A 22320-nucleotide genomic window follows, 5' to 3' on the forward strand; every position below is an offset into this window, starting at 1 on the left:
TTTTTTTTTTTTTTTTAAAGACAGAGTCTCGCTTTGTTGCCCAGGCTGTAGTGCAGTGGTGCAATCTTGGCTCACCACAACCTCTGCTTCCTGGGTTCAAGCAATTCTCCTGCCTCAGCCTCCCGAGTAGCTGGGACTACAGGCACACGCCACTATGCCTGGCTAGTTTTTGTATTTTTAGTGGAGACGGGGTTTCACCATGTTGGCCAGGCTGGTCTCGAACTCCTGACTTCATAATCTACCTGCCTCAGCCACTCACGCCTGGTATTATAAGCGTGAGCCACTGTGCCTGGCTTGAATTATCTCTTTAAAGCACAAATCAGATTACACTATTTCCCTGATTAAAACTCTTCTTTGATCTCCCATTGCCCTTTGAACAAAATTCAAAGTGTTTTCCATGGTCAACAAGGTTCTGTCTCATCTCAACCGTTCTGTTTTCCCTGTTGCTTACCCAGCCTTGGTGCCTGTTCTTTTTTATGTTCCTTGGACATGCCAAGCCTTTTCCTGCAGCCGAACCTTGTAATTCTTATATCTGTTGCCTGCACTCTTTCCCTAGCTTTGCAAATGCCTGGCTCATTCTCATCCTTCAGATCTCAGCTGATATCTCACTTTCTCAGAGAGGCCTGACCCCATCATTCCTCTAAGGCCCTGTCTTATCATTGTGTAATTATCTATCTGCATTGTCATCTCTCCTCAGGAGAACATTAGTTCTTTTGTGACTAGACCTACCTTACATTAACAATTGTATCCTCTTTAAGTGTCACAGAAGCTGGCTCATAGGAGCTCAATAACTGAGAAGTAAATGAATGGACTCATAATTGACTGAAAGGGTGTTGGAGTCATATTAAAAATGAATTTGAGGTCAGGTGTGGTGGCTCATGCTTGTAATCCCAGCATTTTTTGGGAGTCCAAGGCGGGCGGATCACTTGAAGTCAGGAGTTCGAGACCAGCCTGGCCAGCACAATAAAACCCTGTTTTCATTAAAAATACAAAAATTAGCTGGGTGTGGTGGCACCTGCCTGTAGTCCCAGCTACTTGGAGGCTGAGGCAGGAGAATCCCTTGAACCTGGCAGGCGGAGCTTGCAGTGAGCTGAGCTCGAGCCGCTGTAGTCCAGCCTGGTAAAGAGACTGAGACTCAATCATCAAAAAAAAAAAAAAAAAGGAAAATTTGAACCTGAGCTTTGCCATTTCTGTATGACTTTGGGCAAATTATGCTATCTCACTGGGCTTTAGTTGGCTCATTCATATAATAGCAATTCTATCTACCTCACAGAAAGTTGTGCAGGTCAATTAAGATATTGGCTATGAATGTACCCACCACCATATCTGATACATATTAGGTATTCAGTCCACAACCAGTCAAATAATTCTGAACATGCATAGAAGAGTTCTGTCATGTTTCAGCCTCATTAATAGAACTGTTTGTGTGTTGTGCCTGTGTGTGTGTGATCCATAAGATGCCTATGGCTTCCCTCAGGTAACACCTGGCTGGGAAGACAGTTCTAACCCAGGGTGTCAGCTGTTGCACTGAGTGATACTCAATCTGATTACCCAGAGGTGCCAAGCACAGAGCCTTCACTGCAGAGCTGAACACAGAGCCTAAAATCTTAGCGATCAAATCTAACATCGTGTGGCCCAGGCTGGTTGTCAAGATAGATGGTGTGTCTAGACAGTTATCTCCCTTGGGAAATCACAGTTGCTCTAAAAGGAGGCACATGGTCTCCTGTTAAGAATACAAAACAGGCCTGTGAGCTGTTGAGGGTGAGGTTGCTGCTTGAGGTTGCATGGGCCTATGGAGCAGAGCCGGGGGAAAGAAGCTGTCTGCTTCTATACTCACAGGAATCTCTGGATCATGGTGGTGGCCTTCTTCTTCACTCATGTCGGGACGGCAGAGTCCGTGGTGCATGGGAAGGTGGAAACATAGCTATCAGCTTTCCCAGTGGCAGTGATTCTGTGCCTCCACTCAAGAGTGTTGGGACGAATTGAAAGGCAAGTCTGGAATATGCATTACCTGCTGGGGAGGGGAGCAGAAATCTCCCTGCAGCTTGCGTTCTTGGTATGATGATCTAGGTGGCTCCCATCTGAATGCTGTTAGGATGAGTGTTGTAAGGTGAGGGCTCTAGAATTAGTTCTGGCCCTGGGTTCAAATCCTGGAGATGCAGTGACCTTGATCAAGTTATTTAATGTCTTAGCCATAGTTCGCCGATTATTAGATGGAGGTAATAATGACCTGTATCTTACCTAGTTGCTGTGAGGATTAGATGATATAGTGCCTGGCACATAGCCAGCGTTCAGTAAATGATCATTCTTTTTATTAGTCAGGATAGTTCAGGATTTTGAGTTTAGTATTTCTTTTTCTTTTTTTCTTTTTATTTATTTTTTTTTGCCCTCTGTGAACGAAAGGTTTGGTACTTCTGATGAGCCTCACCTACACAGAACTTTCAGTCCTGCTTAGGTGAAGCTGCTAGCTATGTGCCTTGGACAAGTTATGGAACCTGTCTGAGTCAGTGTTCTTATCTGTTACATGCAGTTTACAGTTCCCATCTCACAGTGAGGATGAAATAAGATCAGAGCACCTGATACGTAGTTAGTGCTCAAAACACTTATTTCCTCCCCTTTGGTTCTCAAGTATCTGAAATACGGTCCCTTTAAGCTTGTTAAGATTCCTCACTAGCCTTGTATGCAGCTGTGGGCAGAGAGCTTTGGCAGAAGGAAAGACTTTTTGTTTTTTTTTTAAATGACTGTTTCATAATCTGTTGGCTCAAATCTGCTGCTGCCACACCCTATGCCTCTCTGGGTCCCTGCGTCCTGTTGCAGTTATCATATGCCTCACCTTTAACCTAAATGACCCTGGGAAGTGGCTGCTATGGCAGAATTTACTGAATGCAAAATGGATTTTCTTCCTTGCTCTTTGGGGCAAAGCTGGCTCAGAGATCCTTAGCTGCAGGGGGAGGGGCTGGCAGGCCTGAACTGCAGTTGGACTTAGCGGCCAGGGGTTTTCTGGTTTTCATTAAAATTCTCTGGCTGTCTTTCGGGATAGCTCCATTGGATATGACTGTGCACTGGAGCCGTTTGTGCTGTTCTCTCAGCTATACACACCCATCAAATTACAGTGCCCCTGAGGACAAGAGAAAATTGAAGGTAGGGAGTGGCCTGGCTGAGGGGTCTTGCTCAGTAATCTTTGTGGTAAGGGGCCTCCATTTATAACTGCAGAGCTTGGGTTTTGCAAAGTCTTAAATACAGATGGGGAGGCAGACATGGCTGAGCTGGGATTGGATTGCAGAGAGAATCCTGTTACAGCTTGCTCTTGAGGACAGACTTGCTCTTGAAGACAGATGGAGGTTTCCTGGCAGCTGTCGGGAGTCCCCAAGTGTTACATTAATGAAAATGGCCTGATATGATTATTCTTTTTTGTTTTTGTTTGTTTGTTTTTTCATTTGATTTGATCATTCTTTGGAAGTATCTGATACCCTCATATGCCCAAGGGGGTTGGGGGTGGGCGATGCAGTTTTCTGAGGGTGACAGGGTGAATAAAAGAGGTTTGAGATATTTATTTATTTATTATTGTTTTCTTAATTCCCAATGTGGTAGCAGAGGATTCAGTTTGGAATGTTAATTTCTGGTGGCCGTAGGAATCTCACTTGAGACTGAAAGTTAAACCTGCAAACCTAGGTTCAAATCATGACTCTGCTATTAACTTGCTTTATGACCTTGGGCAAGTTACTTTCCTGGATCTCAGCTTCACCATGTGGTTGTAGGGATTAAACGAGATAAATTATGTAAAGCTCTTGGCATATCGAGTGTTCTCAATAAATGGGAGATGTTATTATAAATTGGCCTAGATTTAACCTGTCACTCCAGTTTGCCAAGATATATTCCAATTCTGTCCTGTAAAACATTTGTTCTGCATCCCTCCCAGCTTTGTATCATTTAAGAACTTGAGGCAGGCCGGGCTCGGTGGCTCACGCCTGTAATCCCAACACTTTAAGAGGCTGAGGTGGGCAGATCACCCAAGGTCAGGAGATCGAGACCAGCCAACATGGTAAAACCCTGTCTCTACTAAAAATACAAAAATTAGCTGGGTATGGTGGTGTGTGCCTGTAATCCTAGCTACTTGGGAGGCTCAGGCAGGAGAATCATTTGAACCTGGGAAGCAGAGGTTACAGTGGGCTGAGATCGTGCCATTGCCCTCCAGCCTGAGCAAGAGTGAGACTCCGTCTCAAAAAAAAAAAAAAAAAAAAAAAAATTAGAGGCAAATTAGTGTTCCCTAGGGCAGGCTGAAGCTCCTCTCCCTGGAAAAATACCTCAAAACCATATTATTATGTTTCCCAATGAGATGCTTAAGATGTCGGGTAGATCGTATCTACGTAACTTAGAAAAAATGGATTTTTCTTTTTTTTTTAAAGATGGGGAAAAAATGGATTTTTCTATCATTGTTGATGGATAGATTATGAGAAAGCCATTTTAATTGATGTTGGGTATAAATGTTCCCTGATGTTACTCCAAGAGAGGATCATTAAGGTTCCTATTTGCTTTTAGGGTAAACTCCTTTTCCAGTCTTTTTTCCTTTTACTCTACTCTTCAAACCCTGTGGTCTAGCTATGGTGGACTGCTTACATAAAAATAATTAATGTGAAACATACAGTGCATATGAAAGAATGTTTTAAATGCATATTTACAATTTAAAGAAGAACATTAAAATTGTGGCCAGATGCAGTGGCACATGTTTGCAATTCAAGCTACTCAGGTGGCTGAGGTTGGAGGATTGCTTGAGGCCAGGAGTTCAAGACCAGCCTGGGCAAAATAGTAAGACAATGTCTCAAAAAATGAAAGAAGGAAAATTGTGAATTTGCCATCCAATTTATCAAATGGAACATTATTAGTTCCCTAGAAGCTGTTTGTCAACTCTCTGCCCTGAAATCATACCCTGTTTCCTCCTTACAGACATAATGATATCCTGACTTTTGTGTTCATCATTCTCTTTTCTGTATGGTTTAACCACCTGTGTTTGTATTACTAAAACAATTTTTTTTTTTTTAAAGCAAGAAGCAAGCACAAACCTAGCAAGCTTTTTAAGTTACTGTTGTCACTTTTAGATCTAAACTCTGGCTCATAATCTGGCTTTAGATTTCCAGGGTGTTTAAAAGACTCTAATGGGGATCAGTCAGTGGGCACGGATGTGAGTGAATCCTAGGAAATAAGGATCACTACTATTGAGACATCTGACAGGGTTGTGGTGTGGGCAGACACTGGACATCTGGTAGGAATATGGTCACAGAGAATGCATGGCTCTGTCTTTTCTACTTCCAGTCTCTCTTTGGCCTCCTTTCAATTCTCAAGGAGTAGGTCAAAGCAAAACTCTTCTGTAGCGTAAAGTGAATGTCACCAACTAATCCAAACAAATAGTGTGAAGGAGATGAGCAGGTGCTTCATCAGCACATGATCAAGACAAATAGAGGCAGAAAAGAACCTGGACCAATATGCAGGCTGGGTGGGGTAGCTCACGCTTGTAATCCCAGCACTTTGGGAGGCTGAGGTGGGTGGATCACTTGAGGCTGAGAGTTCGAGACCAGCCTGATCAACATGGAGAAACCCGTCTCTGCTAAAAATACAAAATTAGCTGGTTATGGTGGCATCCGCCTCTAATGCCAGCTACTCAGGAGGCTGAGGCAGGAGAATCTCTTAAACCCAGGAAGCGGAGGTTGCGGTGAGCCGACATCGCGCCCTTGGAAACAAAGCCAAAAACTCTGTCAAAAAAAAAAAAAAAAAAAAAAAGAGAGAGAGAGAGGGAGAACACGTAGCACCACTTTTGGAATATTCTTACCCAAATTGACTCATAAAAATCTCACCAAGCCTCTAGAGCTAACTTTCATATATTGGAAAGATGGGGGAAAGCATGACAAGTTGAATTACACTCTAAAGAAACAAACAGAAAAATTTAGAATGTAGAACATTCTGTCAGACAACTGACTTGGCTTCTATAACAAGTCAGTGACATGGAAAAAATAATAAAGTGACTTAAGAATTATAACCAGATGTCATGTGTGAACCTTGTTTGGCTTAGGATAGTCTGTGTATTAGTTTGCTAGGGCTGTCATAACAAAATACCGCACATGGGGTGGCTTACACAACAGAAATTGATATTTTCACAGCTCTGGAGGCTAGGAGTCCAAAGTCAGGGTGCTAGCAGGATTGGTTCCCTCTGAGGCCTCTCTCCTTGGCTTGCAGATGGCTGCCTCTTGCCACCTCCTTGCATGGTCATTGCTCTGTATATGCACACTCCCAGTGTCCTGCTACATGTCCTAGACTCCACTTATAAGGACACCAGTTAGATTGGATTAGGGCCCACCCTAAAGACCTCATTTTAACTTAATTACCTCTTTAACAGCTCTATCTCCAAATACATGAACAGTCACATTCTATGGTACTAGGAATTAAGGCTTCAACATATGGACATGTGGGGGGACACAATTTAGTTTAATTGCAGAGACTTTTTTTTTTTCTTTGAGACAAAGTCTCACTCTGTCAGCCAGACTGGAGTGCAATGGCACGATCTTGGCTCACTGCAACCTCTGCCTCCTCTCCTGCCTCAGCCTCCTGAGTAGCTGGGATTACAGGTGTATGCTGCCACGCCCAGCTAATTTTTGTATTTTTAGTAGAGATGGGGTTTTATCATTTTGGCCAGGCTGGTCTTGAACTCCTGACCTCAGGTGATTAGTTCTCCTTGGCCTCTGAAAGTGCTGGGATTACAGGTGTGAGCCCCTGAACCCAGTCAAAAAGAGACTTTTTTTTTTTTTTTGAGATGAAGTTTTACTTTGTCACCCAGGCTGGAGTGCAGTGGCGTGAACATGGCTCACCACAGCTTTGACCTCCTGGGCTCAAGCAATCCCCCCACTTCAGCCTCCCAAGAAGCTGAGACTACAGGCATATACCACCACACCCAACTAATTTTTTTATTTTTTGAAGAGATGAGGTCTCACCATGTTGCTCAGGCTGGTCTTGAACTCCCGGGCTCAAGCGATCCTCCTGCTTTGGCCTTTCAAAGTGCTGGGATTATGGGCACGAGCCACCACACCTGGCATTGAAAAGACATTTAAAAAAAATTTTTTAAAATAGCTTTGGGGTACAAGTGGTTTTTGGTTACATAGGTAAATTGTACAGTGGTGACTCCAGAGATTTTAGTATACCTGTCCACCAAACAGTGTACACTGTACCCAATATGTAGTCTTTTATCTCTTACCCCCCTTGCCCACTCCTTCCCCAGGTTCCAAATTTCATTATGCTGCTCTGTATTGCTTTTGTGTGATCATAGCTTAGTTCCCACAAGTGAGAAAATAAGGTATCTAGTTTTCCGTTCCTGAGTTACTTCACTTAGAATAGTGGCTTCCAGCTCAATCCAAGTTGCTGCAAAAGACATTATTCTGTTCCTTTTTATGGCTGAATAGTATTCCATCGTGTATATATACCACATTTTCTTTATCCACTCATTGGTCGATGGGCACTTAGGTTGGTTCCATATCTTTGTGATTGTGAATTGTGCTGTTACAAGTATGCATATGCTGAGTAAAAAGACATTTTTGAGATGTTGGGGGAAATTTTATGGACTGGGTATTGGATGATATCAAGGAATTGCTTTAATTCAGGTGTGAGAATAGTAGTATAAGGTAAGATGAATAATATAGAGATGACTTCTGAGGTATATAAGAATAAAATGGTATGATATAGAATTTGTTTAAAAATCTTTAAACAGCCTGGGTGCAGAGGTTCATACCTGTAATCCCAGCATGTTGGGAGACTGAGGCAGGTGATTTACTTCATCCCAGAGGTTGAGGCTGCAGTGAGCTATGATGACACCACTGCACTCCAGTCTGGGCAACAGAGTGAGGCCCTGTCTCAAAATACATAATAATAAAATATTTAAACAAAGAAAAAATAAGGGGGAAAACGGGATAGATTAAGTTAACATGTCAAAACCTTGGTAATTGTTGAATTTTGGTAATGAGTATAGGGGCCCTACTTTTATGTATGTTTGAAAACTTTATATTATATATTTAAAATATTTGAACACAACACACGAGTTTAATGGCAGCAGGGTTGTTGGTGATGACTGTCTTCAGTGTGTCTGTCTCTTGTGTCTTTAGTCTGGTTGGCTACTTCCTGTGGTAGTTATGTTGGGGTCTTCTGTTGCTTGTCTTTGGACTAGATCTCTAGCTTTTTCTTGTATACCACTTGTATACCTCCAGGAGCTTATTTTTGTTTTTGAGACAGGGTCTCACTCAGTCGCCCGGGCTGGAGTGTAGTGATGTGAAACAGCTCAATGTAGCCTCGAACTCCTGGACTCAAGTGATCCCCTTGAGTACCTAGGACCACAGATGCATGCTTTCTCACTTTTTGTAGAGATACAGTCTAGAAAACTACACCTGGCTTTCTTACTTTTTGTAGAGATAGGATCTAGCCATGTTGGCCAGGCTGCTCCCAAACTGCTGCATTCAAGCAGTCCTTCTGTCTTAGCCTCCTAAAGTAGGAGCGTCTTATAAAATGCTTCATGGAATATGAATTTCTGAGTCTTGTATACTTTAAAGTACCTTTGTTCTATTCTCATGCTTTATTGATAGTTTATCTCGGTATTGTGTTCTAAGTTGAAAATCATTTTCCTTCAGATTTTAAAGTCATTGCTGTATTGTTTTTTTAATTGTTGCTGTAGAGAAGTTGGAAGGGTTCTGATTTCTGATTCTTTATATATAACCTATTTGTTTCCGCCGTCTCTGACAGTCTGTAAAATCTTCTCTTTGTCTGCAATTTTCTGAAATTTCACAGTGTGCTTGGTGTGCCAGGCTCTTTCAACATAGCAGCCTGCATACTTCAGTTCTCTGAAATTTAATTGAATTATATTGTTATAATTTTTCTTTTTTCTCTTCTTTCTTGGCAATTTCTCTTATTTGGGTATAGGACCTCCTGTACTGGACCTTTATAATATTCTTAACTTCTCTCTGCTGTTTCCATATCTTTGTCTTTTGAGTTTATTCTTTAGAAGGTTTCAATTTTATCTTTCAATCCTTTTATTAAAGATATTTTAAAAATTCTGCTATTATGTTGTCAACATCTAAGAGCTCTTTTTGTTCTCTGTTTCCTTTATATAGCATCCTATTTTCATTTCATGGATGCAGTTTTATTTCATTTTTATGAGAATATTAGTGGTATTTCTGCCCTTGCATAGTATCTGTTTCCTTCAAGTTGCTTTTTTGTGTGTTTGCCATGGTCTGTATCTTTATTAGAGGCTTTCCCAAGATGTCGCTCTAAAATGTGATCCTTGGCTGTGTTGCTCCTGATTAAGAGTGGGAGGAAAAAAAGCTGTCAAGACCTTGACATTATGCTAAGTGAAAGAAGCCACTCACAAAAGACCACACAGTATAGGATTTCATTTATATGAAATGGCCAAAATGGACAAATCTTCATACACAAAAAAATAGACTAGTAGTTACTTGCGGCTGGGAAGTGGGGGGAATGCAGAGTGACTACTAATGCGTATAGAATTTTCTTTGGGGGAATGGAAAATGTTCTAAAATTGTTTGTGGTGATGGTTGTACAACTCTGTGAATATGCTAAAAAAAAAAAACCCATTGAATTGTACATTTTACTTTCTTTTTTTATTTAGTTCCTAGAGCAAAATTGTATATTTTAAAAGGGTGAATAATATGGTATGTGATTTGACTCTCCATAAAGCGGTTTTTAAAAAGTGCCATCAGGAAACTCTAAATACAGAATAGAGATAATTGGCTCTGAGCCTCATAGGAGGGTGATCTGGATGGGCTGTTTGTTGCGATCCCCTGATGTTAGCATCTTCAAGTTTCACCTTGGGTACTCTGACAAAAGAAGAGTCTTTCACTCTTTTCTGCATGGTGGATTCTACCTGACTATGCTTTGGTACTCAAGAGAAGGCATATGGGAAACTTTGCATTCTACCTTCCGTAGACATAGTTCCTTATGTATGATGTTTCCCCGTCAACCACGCTGGATACTGCCAGGCCAGAGATACTCTTATTTTTTGTTATGCCGAATGCTAATGATTTACAAAAGTAGGGAGGGTAATACAGTGAATCCCCATATACCCATCATTCAGGTTCACTGGTTTTCAGTTGATGGATATTTTAGTTTGCTCTGTATCCCCCAAGCCCCTTTCTCAGATTATTTCAAGCAAATGCTGGATATTTCTGTTTTGTGCTCTCCAGAGACAAGCCTTTGGAGTTTTGTTAATGAGGAGGGGGAATATAGGTATCTAACTTCCTGAGTAGCTTTCTATCTTGTGTTCTTTATTCTAGCATCCCATACACCTGCTCTAGGAGTACAAGGTACTGTCAGTTCCTGTGCTTTTTAAGGATTCTGTGGTTTTAATAAGCTGAGTTCTAGATTTTCTCAGTATGCTAAGTCAATTACTACTCGTTCATCTGCTTCCCAGGCTTCCAAAATGTGACACCATGACTTCTCTTGTCTTCTCTGTTCTTGTAAGGTTTAGTTAATAAGAAGAAAGTACTGAATTTTTGTGGGCTTTTTGGAATAAGTGAAATTAGAAGCCACTGTTCAGTGTGACACCTTCTCCAAATTGGCTGCTCTTTTTTTTCTTTTCAATCATGCCCTATCCTATTGTTAGTCCATTTTTGCATTACTACAAAGAAATACTTGAAGCTGGAAAAGTTATAAAGAAAAGAGGTTTAATTGGCTCACAGTTTTGCAGGCTTACAGGAAGCATGGTGCTGGCATCTGCTTCTGGTAAGACCTCAGAAAGCTTACAGTCATGACAGAGGATGACAAGAGCCAGAATGTTACATGTGAGAGTGGGAGCAAGAGAGAGTGAAGACAGAGTTGCCACACTCTTAAACAACCAGATCTCACATGAACTGCTAGAGGCAGAATTGACTCATTACCAAGGGGATGGTGCTAACCATTCATGAGGGATCCATCCCATGATCCAAACTCCTCACACCAGGCCCCACCTCCAACATTGAGGATTACATTTCAACATGAGATTTGAAGGGGACAAACATCCATATCATATATCACATATCCTATTTTACTCAGCCATATGGCCTTTTTTTTTTTATATGTGTATATATATCTGTGCTTTTGTGGGTTTTTGTTGTTGTTGTTGTTATTTTTTGAGACAGGGTCTTGCTCTGTAGCCTACGCAGAAGTGTAGTGGCATGATCAGAGGTCACCGCAGCCTCAACCTCCCAGGCTCAAGTGATCCTCCCACCTCAGCCTCCTTTGTAGCTAGGGCTACAGATGCACACCACTATACCTGGCTAATTTTTAAAAATACTTTTGAAGAGACGGGGGTCTCACTTTGTTTCCTAGGCTGGTCTCAAACTGCTGTGCTCAAGCAAGGGCTTCCCAAAGTGCTGAGATTATAGTCATGAGCCATCATGCCTGGCTTTATATCTATAACATCTATCTGTATCTGTATATCTATACGTATGTATATATTTTATTTGCCTGGAAAACTCCTTTTCAATTCTTTAAGAACAAAGAGGAATTTTTCCTTATTTTAACATGCCTCTCTTTTGACCTTAAGCCCAGGCAAAAGTAAGGAGCGAGTCCCAGCTTCTGTGTACTCCCCTCTTATTATCAAAGTGTTTGCTTGTACTTGGCTGCATTACAGTTTGTTTACCTGTTTGTCCTGGCCTCTGAAGTAAGGACTAGACTTTATTTTTCTTTGTATCATGTGCATAGTGCCTCATTCCCAGTAAACATGTTAACTCTGACTGGCTAATTCAGCACTGTACTTTCAGGAGTGGGGAAAGATGAGCTGCAATGCCTCTTTCCTTCTTGTCTTTTACAAGCACAACTGTTTGGTAAATATAAAGAGAAAAGCATGCCCTGTGGGCTTGTTGTTATGCAATGTTGTTCCCTTTACTTTCAAGTCTGGTATTTTTTTACCCAGTCAGCAGGTTGCAGAGGGAGTGAGGGCAGCTATAAGAGTGTAAACATCCTAACAAAGATGAATGGATTCAGTCAGAGATGTGTTGTTTCCTTCACTTGATAGAAAGCCTTGTGGTCTACACCGTGCTTCACAAGAGGAACTTCTTAGTTCTGTAGTATCTTCCATTGCTTTTTCTCTTCTGACAAAACGTCAGGAGAATTTTAAAAATTGCTTATTGTATTGTTAAAAAATCAGATGTTAAGGTATTATCAATGTGAAGTCCCAATAAAATGCAAATGGATAACTTTGAAAGGGTAACATTTAACCTGTAGTTTCTTAAAGTATGTTCTCCAAGTTGCTATACATCTTCCTCCAGGGGAAAAGAAATAGAGAACTTACTAGTGTACAAACAAACTTGGGATGCTGGGTTTAACAGAGTTATATAGGGTTCCTGAGTTCAAGACATCTCAGAGTTGGAAAGATGCTATAAATCTCTTCTCCAGGAGGAAAGAAATAGGGAACTAACTAGTAGTCAAATAAACTTGGGATGCTGGGTTAAACACAGTTAAGTAGGGTTCCTTACTTCAAGACTTCTCAGAGCTTTTTACTGTGCATCGCAAATCTAAAGGGGTACATAGTAGGCAGCATTTTCTAAATTTACTTTACTTTTCTTCTGAGTAGCAGGAGCATTTCGGTATTGTGTTCTGGAAACAGCCTCTTAGTTTAATCCATCCTTTGTGGCCTAGTTCAAATGCCACTTCCTCTAAGGCTTTTCTGCCTACCCCCAGATATATACAACCTTTTCCTTCTTTGAATTGTACTGCCTTCATTTGTCTAATTGTCTTCCCACCCTTCCCCTACCCTATAAGAGGTCATAAATTTTTTGTACATGTTATACTTTCCACTGCAGCAGGGATATTGCCTTGCATAAAACTGCTCAAGAAATGTTTGCAGTACTGTGCTGGTTCCTTAGTTGAGTCATCCTAGAGTCCAGAGGGCACCTGCGGAGTGGGGAAGCCCAAGGCAGATCTGGAGTTTGAGACCCTCACTATTTAGGCATGTAGATGGGTGGGGAGCTCACTTACTGTGTCCTTGCTGGACACAGAGCCAGTATAAGAGGCTGGTCCTGAAGGGCAGAATTGGAAAGCAAAAAACAGGAGATGCTGAGAATATTAATCAAATGTGCTGAAGGCCTATTGTATGCCTGCGGTAAGCTTTGAATACTTAAACTTTCAAGTTGGTGGTATTCTTCTGATTGTCTAGATGAGAAAATGGAGCATCAGAAAGGCAAAGCGGAAGTAAGTACTGGGGCTACAGAGATGAATAAAATCCAGTCCTTCCCCAAGAGGCCCCAAGATATGGAGTAGATAGTCATAAGTAAATACTTGTGAGCAGTGCGGTCACAACAGGGCCTAAGCTCTGTCAAGGTATTGTGGGAGAACCAAATAGGAGACTCTAACCTCTGTATGGGAGATGGGAGGGAAAGCGTGGCAGGCGGTGATACCAAGAAAGCTTCCGGAAGGAGAGTGATGCCTGAGTAAGGTGGAATAAGAATGCAGGGACTGAAGCATGGAGGTGAGACGTATCATGGGGAATACACTCTTTCTGGGCTATAAAGTGTGAGTTTGGTGAGAATTGAGGCTGGGAAAGTTGAGAGGGTATTATAAACAGGTTGAAGAGTTCTGGACTTGGTTTTGAAATGGGAAGCCATTGTAGGGTTTCAGTCGGAGAATGACTAGCCAGCATGTGTTTTGGATGTATATTAGCCAAGGTGGAAATAAATCTGAGCTGAGTAGGACCCAAGGCAGGGCTATCAGCTGGGGTTCTCAGCACCGGTGAAGGGGAGATAGGATGAAGTCTCACCCAGGGCAGTAGCAGGAGTGCAGGAGAGGAGGGGACTGGTTTGATAAATATTCAGCAGGTAAAATCACCAAGACAGGAGTTAGGGAGCAGACAGGACTCAAGTACAACCAATCCTCAGGCTTTGTGCTTGTGCATGTCTCTTCTTGCCTTAAGCAACGTTTCAAGTCTGTCTTGTCTGAGCGCTGACTTTAAGCAAATCCTGTGTGAAATGTAGGTTTATGAACAATTAATTAGGAGACGGTGTTTTATGGGGAGATTGTGACATGAAATTTCTTTAAATACTGTTGCCTTCAGATCATTTATATGTTGTGTATCTCAGAATTCTTATTTTTATAACTTCAGGGACAAATCTGTTGGGTAAAGCAGTGGTTCCCAAGCTGGGTTATCACCAGAATCAACTAATAATATTTTTTCCCCAACTATTATTTATGAAAAATTTTAATCATACTGAAAATTTGAAAGAGTAATAAATTGAACACCCAAATACCCACCAACTAAACAATTGTTAACATTTTACCTGATTTCTCATGTATGTATATACGCATATGTACATATACATATATACACATATGCTGGACTATTTGAAAGTAGCAGACGTTATAACACTTCATCTGAAATTCTCATTTCAGCATGTGTCTTCTAAGAATAAAGACATTTGACACAACATAATTATTTTATCTAAAACAAAAAACAAAATGATCATCTGATATCAGGCCATGCTCATATTTCCACAGTTGTGACCAGGGGATATTTTTACTTCATTATTATTATTTTTAAATTGTGCATTACTAATGAAAGAAACTTTTTGTAGTACTCTAGATTCCACTTCTGATTCTGGTCTGTTTTTCTTTTCTTATTTAAAAGTTGTCGTTATTTTAAAATTATAAAATTAAGGATACTTATTTAAAAATTCAAGCAATGTAAAATGTCTAATAAAAAGATCTAAAGTAAAAATTGGAAGACCTTTCTCAATTATTGGAAGTTAAGGGAACATACTTTCTTAATCAGAATATCTAGGAAAGGGATCTAGCAATTTTACTTTTAAGAAGCTCTTTGGCTCAAATGCGGTGGCTCACACCTGTAATACCAACCCTTTGGGAAGCTGAGGCAGGAGGATCACTTGAGGCTGGGAGTTCAAGACCAGCCTGGGCAACATAGTAAGACCTTGTCTCTACAAAAATTTTAAAATTAGCTGAGCGTGGTGGCATGTGCCAGTAGTCCCAGCTACAAGGGAGGCTGAGGTGGAACAATCACCTGAGCCTGGCAGGTCCAGGCATCACTGACCTATGATCGTGCCACTGGATTCCAGACTGGGCAACAAAGCAAGGCCCTGTTCCCTGCCCCTCCCCACAAAAAACCAAACAAAAACAAAAAAAGAAGCTCTTTGGATGAGTTTAATGTAGTTCATCTGGTACCAACATTTAGAAAACACTGGTCTATTGTAAGGTGTACCTATAGCCATGATTTTTACTTGTGATCAAACCAAGAAGTACTTAATTAAGTGCCTATGGTGCACTGAGCTATGTGCCAGAAATGTGGATGATCTGATGAAATATATAATGTATGTGATCTGTCTGCAAGAACGTCTTGTTGGAGAGATAAAAGTGACATTCACAAAGTCATTAGGAGGAAGGGAATTAATATTTATAGAGCACTTCCTATATGCCAGGTACTGTGACAGGTGCTTTACAAAAATATTTAAATCTGACAACAGCCCTTGAAGTAGTGACATGGGATCTTTGGGGTGTCACTTTTCTGACCGGAAACCTGTGGCAGGTAGCGCCTTTGCCCCAGTTTTGCTCAGGCCTTCTGGGCTTGTTCTGCCCACTCGGCCTGGCAGGCTGCGCTCAGCTCATGCTACCAGCCTGGATCCCATGCCTTCAAGGGAGACTGGAGTCAGGTGTGGAGCAGTGAGAGGTATGAGAGTGAGCATGGTGTCCGGCCTCTGCACAGCCAGATACGCCAGCTCCTGCTGCAGGATGGGCAGCTCAAGGTGCTGGCGTGGGCGCTAGCTCCCTGCGAGGCTGCAGCTGAACCAGGCACACTACAAGCAGCTTTCCCAACTGGCACTGGGAATGAAGTGGCACCTGGAAGCTTGGAGGTGCCAGGAGCCACAGGGCCCCAAAGAGGGAGTCACAGCCCTGGATCAGGGAGCTCCCAGGTCTGGGCTCCCTGGAGGGCCACAGCTCTTCTCTCCTCTTCACCCATAACCTGACAAGCAAGGGACATGTTTCAACCCTGTTTGTGTTACAGCAACTCTTTTAGCCTTGCCGTTCAGTGGGTCCCAAGCTCTTGTCCTATATGGCCAGGAAGAATGAAATATGCAGATAGGTAGAGGGGTGAGAAAGACAAAGAGGAGCTTTATTGAGCAATACAACAGCTCAGAGAAGACCTTCAGTGGGCAGCTCCTCTCCATAGCCAGGATGTCCTGATGAGTGTTTAACTCCTAGCAGAGGGTAGCTCCTCTCTGCAGGCAAGTGGTCCCCACAAGTGTTCAGTTCTCAGCAGAGAGGGTATCTCCTCTCTGCAGCTGGTCATCCTGTCATCTGCAGCTCTTGGCAGAGAGAAGGCCGTAGAGTTGGTGGCTCTTCTCTGTAGCTCTCAGCAGAGAGGAGGCCCTAAAGTAGGTGGCTTCACTCTGCAAGCAGGTTGTCCCATTGTCTGCAGCTCTTGGCAGAGAGGGCAGCTTCTCTTGACAGCTGGTTGTCTCATCCTCTTTCTGTTCTGTGGTCTGGCTAAGTCCAGGGTTTTTATGGGTCTCAGAAGGGAAGAAGTACATGCAATTGGTCCATGGGCAGGCCAAAAAAGGCATCACAAATCTCTACTCTGGTTTGTGGGACTGGCAGCTCAGCTCCCAGGCTTCAGGCCCTCCCTGGCCTGAAGCTGGGGCCTCAACAGGGACCCAACCCCTTCTGTCCACGAGCTTGTTTGCCGCCTACCTCAGTTGCGGTGTCTAGGCTACTCATGCCAATGGGCAACTGCAGGCCAGTGCTGAGCTGCCCTCAGCCCCCATCTTGGCTTTTCCCCATGCTTGTCCCCTGAGGCAGCAGGGTCCTAGCATGAGCACACCCAGCCAGGCTGTGACAGTGCCCGAGCTTGACCCCAACCCTACTCTGAGATTACAGCAGGCACAAGGAGTAAGGTGAGGCCAGGCAGTGGGAGCAGGCACCTCTGAGCCTGTAAGGGCAAGGCAGGGCGGGGGTCCTTCCTGGGCTCCCAAGAGTACAGGGATGCCTGGGTCTGCAGCTGTGTTTTGGGTGGCTGAAGCTGTGCCAGGATTTGGGGGGAGGTTTCTGCTTGCTCCATGGAGTTGGAAACCTGTGTCTACAACCATGGTTTGGGCAGCTGCAGTGGCACCTGGGTATCTCCCTCCCCAGTTCTGAGGGGGCGGAGCCCTTGCTTGTCCCGGGCTCTCACTGGCTCCAGGGATCATGAAGCCCCAGCCACGCCTTCCTACTGCAGGCAGTGTGATGGCAGTAGCTAATCTAGGCAGCTCACCACTGTCATCAGTAGGTAGTATTATTCCCATTTTCTAGTTAGGGGAACTGAGTCTCAGGGAATGACTTGCCCAAAGTCATTCAGTCTGTGAGAGTTGGAACAGAGCCACAGTTTCAACTCAAATCTATGTGAATCATTCTACTAAGCTACCTCTCACAGTAAGTAACAATAGCCAACAATTGTGTTGAAATTCCTACAGGAAAAAGGTACTCTTGTTCCCACTCTGATATTTGAATCAGAGAATGATTATAACACCAAATATGATCCAGAGCTAAATTTGTGTGTACTAGTAATTTAGTGTTATAAAGGTTCAGAGATGGAAAGATCAGGTGGCATCTCTGCTGCCCTGAAGGAAGAAGCAAACTAGAACAGTTAATGGGAAGCTAGGTGAGAGAAAGATGGGGCAGGGGAGTGGAGGTTTGTGCCGGCACATGGTAAAACATGCTTGGCATGGAAAATAGGTGACAAAAGGTCACTTCCTAGCAACTTGCTTCCTGAGTTAGCCAGGCAAAGGGGAAATAAACAAAATGATCTTTACCTTAATTTCCATGTTCACTTTTGCTGGACATAAATACATAACTCTTATTTTTAAAAAAATGACATGGCCTTTTGGCCCGGGGTGGTGGCCCAACACCTGTAATCCCAGCACTTTGGGAGGCTGAAGCAGATGGATCACTTGAGTTCAGGAGTTCAAGACCAGCCTGGCCAATGTGACAAAACTCCCATCTCTACTAAAAATACAATAATTAGAGGGCATGGTGGCACATGCCTGTAATTCCAGCTACTCAGGAGGCTGAAGCATGAGAATCGCTTGAACCTGGGAGGTGGAGGTTGCAGTGAGCCGAGATTGTGCCATTGCACTCTAGCCTGGGTGACAGAGTGAGACTCTGTCTCAAAATGAAAAACAAAAAACACAAAAAAAACTTTTTACACTCAGGAATAAAGCCAAATACTTATAGCCAACTCATCTTCGACAAAGCAAACAAAAATACAAAGTGGGGAAAGGACACCCTGATAAATGGTGCTAGGATAATTGGCAAGCAAAATGTAGAAGAATGAAACTGGATCCTATACAAAAATCAAGATGGATCAAAAAGGGTTAAGTCTAAGACCTGAAACCATAAAAATTCTAGACAATATCATCAGTAAAACTCTTCTAGATGTTGGCTTAGGCAAAGAGTTCGTAGCCAAGAACCCAAAAGTAAATGCAACAAGAACAAAAATAAATAGATGGGACCTAATTAAACTAAAAAGCTTCTGCACAGCAAAAGAAATAATCAGCAGAGTAAACAAAGAACCCACAGAGTAGGAGAAAATATTCACAAGCTATGCATCTGACAAAGGACTAATATCCAGAATCTACAAGGAACTCAAACAAATCAGCAAGAAAAAAACAAATAATCTCATTAAAAAGTGATTGAAGGACACGAATAGACAATTCTCAAAAAGAAGATAAACAAATGGTCAACAAACATACGAAAAAATACTCAACATTACTAATTATCAGGTGAAATGCATATTCGAACCACAGTGAGATACCACCTTATTCCTGCAAGAATGGTTATAATATAAAAATTAAAGAATAATAGATGTTGATATGGATGTGGTAAAAAGAAAACACTTTATTTTTTTTGAGATGGAATCTTGTTCTCTCACTAAGTGATTCTCCTGCCTTAGCCTCTGGAATAGCTGAGACTACAGGTGCGTGGTACTATGCCCAGGTAATTTTTGTATTTTTAGTGGAGACAGGGTTTCACCATGTTGGTCAGGGTGGTCTCAATTTCCTGATCTTGTGATCCACCTGCCTTGGCCTCCCAAAGTGCTAGGATTACAGGTGTGAACCACAACACCTGGCTGAAAAGGAAACACTTTTATATTGCTGGTGGGAAGGTAAACTAGTACGACCATTGTGGAAAACAGTACGGAGATTCCTTAAAGAACTAAAAGTAGAACTACCATTTGATTCAGCAATCCCACTACTGGGTATCTACCCAGAAGAAAAGAAGTCACTTTATGAAAAAGACACTTATACACACTTGTTTATAGCAGCACAATTCACAATTGTAAAAACATGGAACCAGCTTAAATGTCCATCCACCAATGAGTGGATTAAGAAAATGTGGTATATATACACTATGATAGACTACTAAGTCATAAAAAGGAATGAAATTATGGCATTTGCAATATCCTGGATGGATTTGGAGATCATTATTCTAGGTGAAATATCTCAGGAATGAAAAACCAAATATCGTTATGTTCTCCCTTATAAGTGGGAGCTAAGCTATGAGGATGCCAAGGCATAAGAATAATGGACTTTGGGGACTTGGGGGAAAAGGTGGGAGGGGGTGAGATATAAAAGACTACACACTGGGTGCAGTGTGCACTGCCCGGGTGAAGGGTGCACCAAAATCTCAGAAATTATCACTAAAGAACTTGGCCAGGTAACCAAAAACAAAAACAAAAACAAAAAAACCACCTGCTCCCCAAAAACTATTTAAATAAAAACATTAAAAAACCTCTTTGCTACATTATTATTAATTACCATTATTTTGAGACAGGGTCTCACTCCTGTTGCCCAGGCTGGAATGCCTTGGCTGGCACAGTTCACTGTACCCTCTACCTCCCAGGCTCAAATGGTATTCCCACCTCAGCCTCTTTAGTAGCTGGGACTACAGGCAGGTGCCAACCATGCCCAGCTAATTTTTGTATTTTTTGTGGAGTTGGGATCTTGCCATGTTACCCAGGCTGGTCTCACACTCCTGGGCTCAAGTGATCTGCCCAACTCAGCCTCCCAAAGTGCTGGGATTACAGGTGTGAGCCACCATGCCCAGCTTTTATACCTTATTAAGTCGCTGGAGAGTTTAGTCCCTAAAGTTTTTCTGCTAAGTTTTTCTACTGACACTGCACTGATTTTTTTTATGTCCCCATCTTCCCCACCAACTCACTCTGAACATGAAAGGGCAAGTACTGAGGGTCCTGCAGTCAGTAGGACCCCAGCTAGAAGTGCAAACATAAGTGACATTTGAGTGAAAATGTAATAATAGAAGTCTGTATGAGGAACAGAACTTGCTTACACAGAAGTGAGAAGGGGGTGTGTGTTTGCATTGGCTCTCCTAAGTTCTCTGAAGATTGCTTCCAACTCTTCTGATTATCTTCAGAGCCTGGAGTTGGGACCTTCTGCAAATGCTGCTGTGTATTTTATGGTCAGTTGTGTAGAAAGAGAATGCACTTACAAGTCAAAACAGACCTGGATTAGTGTCCTTGCTTCTCTGCCTACCAATGTATTTGTTAACCTTGGGCATATTTTTAACTTTTTAAGATTAAGTCTTACAGATTTCTGTAATTTATAATTAGGTCCCCTTTCTCTGCCATGATTAAATGTATGTCATCACTGAAAATGATTCACTGAAAAAGACTCTAATATGTCTTATCTGGAAACAAGCCAACCCTCCCAAATTTCCAAAACCTTTTTAAATTTGTCTCTTAAATATTGCAAAATAAATTTTTTTTAAACTTAAAAATCTGTTGACATGATATCCCCCTGTAAATATCTCCTAGTTTCCCTTTCCCTTTTCTCAGGAGCACTTTGATAAGTTGTCCATAGTTTTGGCTTACTTTCCCCTCCACTCCCCCAATTCTAATCTCTTTCTCTCATTCCACCAGGACTGTCCTTGTCTCTGTCAACCAGTGACCTTCATGTTGCCAAATCTAAGGCCACTTCTTTGTTTTTGTTTTGTTTTGTTTTGTTTTGAGACAGAGTCTCACTCTATTGCCCAGGCTGGAGTACAGCGGCATGACCAGAGCTCACTGCATCCTCAGCCTCCCTGGCCCAAGTGATCCTCCTGTCTCAGCCTCCTCGGTAGCTGGACTACAGTCTCACGCCACCATGACCAGTTAATTTTTGTGTTTTTTGTAGAGATAGGATTTTGCCTTGTTGCCCAAGCTAGTCTCAGACTGCTGGTCTCAAGGAATCTGCCTGCCTCAGCCTCCCAAATGCTGGGATTACAGGCGTGAGCTACCATGCCCAGCCCACTTATTTGTTTTAATCTTACTTATTCTCTTAGCAGCATTTGACAAGACTGATCAGCGTTTTTCTTGAAACTCTACTTTTTTTTTTTTTTTTTTTTTTGAGACAGAGTCTTGCTGTGTCGCCAGGTGCCAGGCTGGAGTGCAGTGGCATGATCTTGGCTCACTGCAGCCACCTCCTAGGTTCAAGCAATTCTCCTGCCTCAGCCTCCCGGGTAGCTGGGACTACGGATGCACGCCACCACACTCAGCTAATTTTTTTTTTATTTTTAGTAGAGACAGGGTTTCACCATGTTGGCCAGGATGGTCTCGATCTCTTGACCTTACGATCCATCCGCCTCGGCCTCCCAAAGTGCTGGGATTACAGGCTTGAGCCACCGTACCCAGCCGACACTCTACTTCTTGATTCTCTTCCTACCTCTCTGGGCTTTCTTCAGTCACCTTCTTCCCTCCGTCTCTAAATGGTGATATGCCCAGGTTCCGAAATGGCTCTCTTTTCTATTGATTCACTCTCCATAGATATCCTCTTATAATTCAGTGGCTTTAAATAACATCAGTTTGCTAGTGACCCTCACGTTTGTATCTTTAGCCTCAGACTTCTCTCTCTGGAACTTCAGATTCATGTCCACATACATGTCTTAGAGTCATTTCAAATTTAACATGGCCAAAAGAGGACTCTTGATTCAACTCCACTCCAATCTCACTGTTTTCCCAATCTTCCCAGCTTCACAAAGTGGTGCCATTATCCCCCCTTGTGCTCAAGTCAAATATCTAGGTATTGCTTTTGATTTCTTTGTTTCTTTCCCATCCTCTTCCAATCCTTTAGCAAGTTCTATCTTCTCTATTTTCAGAAACGCTCCCAAATTTATATCCTTCTCTCCATCCCCACTACCAGCACCCTGGTCCAAGCCATGTGATCTCTCACCTAGACTGTTTGTAGTAACCTCCTAACTAGTCAGTTTGTTTCTGCTGGTATCCACACCATAATACCCTCCATTACAAAGACTAAAAAAAAA

The 22320-nt window shown here is 42.4% G+C and overlaps 1 protein-coding gene across 4 annotated transcripts in view; it reads left to right on the forward strand.

Moving 5' to 3' along the window:
* RAB30 (RAB30, member RAS oncogene family) overlaps positions 1 to 22320 on the forward strand; it is a 99930-nt gene that overhangs the window by 36087 nt on the left and 41523 nt on the right. The window contains exon 1 of one of the 4 annotated variants that reach the window (XM_032295886.1): positions 1164 to 3141. The exons of 2 other annotated variants lie outside the window; for them this stretch is intronic. The gene's annotated coding sequence lies outside the window, so the exon portion shown is untranslated. Of the gene's footprint in view, positions 1 to 1163; positions 3142 to 22320 lie in introns of those variants that run through there. One more of the 4 variants, XM_032295883.1, reaches the window with a different exon arrangement.

The sequence above is a fragment of the Sapajus apella genome, unplaced genomic scaffold (genome assembly GCF_009761245.1).
Source record: "Sapajus apella isolate SASKATOON/1434 unplaced genomic scaffold, GSC_monkey_1.0 scaffold34, whole genome shotgun sequence".
NCBI lineage: Eukaryota > Metazoa > Chordata > Mammalia > Primates > Cebidae > Sapajus > Sapajus apella.